Source organism: Brassica oleracea, chromosome C3, assembly GCF_000695525.1.
Source record: "Brassica oleracea var. oleracea cultivar TO1000 chromosome C3, BOL, whole genome shotgun sequence".
Taxonomy (NCBI): Eukaryota; Viridiplantae; Streptophyta; class Magnoliopsida; order Brassicales; family Brassicaceae; genus Brassica; species Brassica oleracea.
Genome location: NC_027750.1, coordinates 28,442,005 through 28,444,921, shown reverse-complemented (window position 1 = coordinate 28,444,921; position 2,917 = coordinate 28,442,005). Strand labels below are relative to the sequence as shown.

The 2,917-nt window shown below is 37.6% G+C and overlaps 1 long non-coding RNA gene across 3 annotated transcripts; it reads left to right on the top strand.

Moving 5' to 3' along the window:
- The first annotated feature begins 672 nt into the window (after positions 1 to 672).
- On the top strand, positions 673 to 2,240 carry LOC106334562. Of its 3 annotated transcripts, none has more exons than XR_001268637.1 (4): positions 673 to 1,216; positions 1,408 to 1,666; positions 1,764 to 1,853; positions 2,006 to 2,240. It is a non-coding gene; the product is annotated as an uncharacterized LOC106334562 (long non-coding RNA). The 3 variants fall into 3 exon arrangements; XR_001268635.1 differs by having other exon boundaries at positions 1,408 to 1,671; XR_001268636.1 differs by lacking the exon at positions 2,006 to 2,240 and adding an exon at positions 1,956 to 1,965 and having other exon boundaries at positions 1,408 to 1,671.
- Positions 2,241 to 2,917: the final 677 nt, after the last annotated feature.

Below are 2,917 nucleotides of genomic sequence, written 5' to 3'. Positions count from 1 at the left end.
CGGTGGGTATACTCTTTTCAGAATCTTAACAATAAAATATTAATAGTTTTAATATTATTTGTTTACATATTTAAATTTAAACTCTTAAAACAAAATTAGCTATTTAGACAATGGCAAGTGTCTTAGAAAATTTTACGTGCCTAAAGCTAAGAGCATGTTTATTGCATGTCTCTTAGGTTGAGTCTTTTAACGTAATATAAGATACAGTCTATTAGCTTTTAACTAAAAAAACTAAGATACGTCTCTCTTATATCTCTTATTTAAGAGACGTCTCTTAGCTTTTTTTAGTTAAAAGCTAAGAGACCGTATTTTATATTAGTTTAAGAGATCCAACCTAAGAGACCTAGCATAATCATGCACTAAGAGCATCAACAACCCTAGATCCTTAGGGAGTTTTTTGACAAAATGGATCCCACAAAAATTTTAAAAACCGCTACCAACGAACACCAAATAAGGATCGGTAATTGGGGGGTTTTGGGACTGTTTGCGGGTCCTACCGACACGTGGCGGCTCGCAATTGGCTTTTAATTTTTTTTTTTTTTAAAAAAAAAAAAAAAAAAAAAATGAAACCTAAGGATCGCTTATGCGATAATCATGGTCTAATGTTTCTAAAGGTTTGCCTCTTTCCTACTTTTTGCATTTTTTATCATTTTATTTATTTAGAACCTTTGTTCTCGTACTAGCGTTGGAGTTGGCCTCAGAGCATGATTCATGGGAGAGATCCATTTGGGCTTCTTAAAGACGTCTCTTATAAGACAGGTGTTCCCCTTCCGCAACTTCTCTCCTTCTTCAGCGATGGCGATGTTGCTCTCTTGGGTTTGAAGGCGGAGCTTGGCTCTCTCGATTGGGGCCACGATCGTGTGGACGACGCCTCCCATCACCGCTCCGGCGAGTAGGTCTCTGTGGAAATGTTTGAGGGTCTGTGGAAGAGATGATTGGTTCCTTCGGTTTCTTCGATCTTCTTCGTCGCCGCCATTGGCGAGCATAAAGATTGAAACTTTGGTGGAATTTCGAAGTGGGTCGGTTTCTATTTTGATCTTTGTGTCTCATGTTTTCTTCTTACTCTTCTTCTTCTTCAAATCTCGCGTGTCTGTCTCGTCTCAATCACAAATCATCCTCGAGACTACAGACCAAGCTTCTCCGTTCCGACCAAAACCATGAACACTTGTAAAGCCAAACCATGGAAGAATCTCGGTCTTGTCATCAACTCTAGAAGGTACGTCTTTCAATCTTGTATCAGATGGGTTCCACTTGAATTCAATTATACAGGTCCTGCTATAGATAATGCGACTTAAAGTTCTCGGCTTTGCCTGGAAAAAACTAAAGAAAATTATTGTTTAGGACCAGTTTGATGTTTCTTCGGATATGTCTTGTTCCATGACTTGACTATATGTTAATGATTGATAGGCAAGAACAATGTGTGTTTATGTATCCATATGGTGGAAAGTTGGAGATTTGGTCATTCTCATTAACGTATGGGATGCTTTTGAAGCATATGAGTTTTGATTATGTCAAGCTTTGGGTTGTGTGTGTTGCGATTGATACATAGCTTTTCTTTGGGAGCAGCATTCAGTTCTCCGACGTTTCCCATGATCAGTTCTCCGATGTCTCCGACATAACCATGTCATTGCCAAGTTAGCTACTGATCAGAGTGGATTACAACGTTGTAAGGTCTCCATCTTCTTCAATCAATTTGCAGCAAAAGAAACACAAAGACAATCGAAATGACTTAAAGCAAATCATGGTTTTGGGGTTTGTTGCAGATATCTCTAGTTGATGCCATGGGAACAAGATTTACAAAGGATGTGAAAATTGTGGGTCTTGATCCAGACAATGATCTTACTGTTCTGAAGGTAATCTTACGGCAATATGATGTTCAACATATTTTCAGACCATTTGTGTCATATACTTGTATGTATTGAACATTAACTAGTTTTATACTGTTATACGTTCAGATTGAAACCGAGGGACGTGAGTTGAAGCCTGTTGCTCTTGGTACCTCCAGTGATCTATGCGTAGGCCAGAGTTGCTTAACTTGCTTGTTGAGCTTGAAGCTCTGGAGAATCATCTCAAGACTCATGACGGTCACTACAAAAGTTGGTCTGTCCTCGAGAGCTTGCCTCATGTTCATGGCTACATGAACGCTTTGTTCTCTCTTGACTCCTTTGAGAAAACAAAGACCGAGGAGAGGTGTGTGATCGCAGGATGGGCTCACAAGGTTAACCCCTAAAACTACTACTAGTTCCATCTGTTGTGTGTGATGATGATGTGGTTCAATGTCTATCTTCTCTATCAGTAGAATAATGTTGCTGGACCTGTTATGTTTGTTATTGTATCTGCCCCAAGTGAAAAGAAAGACTTTTAGTCATACGTTTGTTTGCCTGATTACTATGAGATATTAAAAAGAGAAAAAGACAAAAATAGCACTAAATCAAGTTTTTGTTCCTAAACTAGCATTCAAGGTCAAAAGTCATAAAAATAGCACTTAATGATTTATCAAAAGTCACAAACTTAGGATTTAGAGTTAAAGGGTGGGGTTTAGGGTTTAGGGTTTAGGGTTTAGGGTTTAGAGTTTAGGGTAGGGTTTAGAGTTTAGAGTTTAGGGTTTAGGGTTTAGAGTTGAGAAATGAAGTTTTGGGGATAAGATTTCAAATTTTGAAAAGTAAAAAAATTAAAATTTTCAAAGGATAAACTTAGAAACTGTTATGAAAGTCAGAGAACACTGCGCCGCATAAGTTGAAATTATAAATGATGTGGGGCCCGCTCCACTATTTGTATAGTAGATTTTTTCTTTATATATACGATCAAGTTCGATCGTTTCAAAATTACACTTCAATCTTCCCTTTTCTCTCAGATAAACACTTTCTATCAGTGTTATAATTTTCTACGGGTATAAAATTTTGCCCTTATATAAATT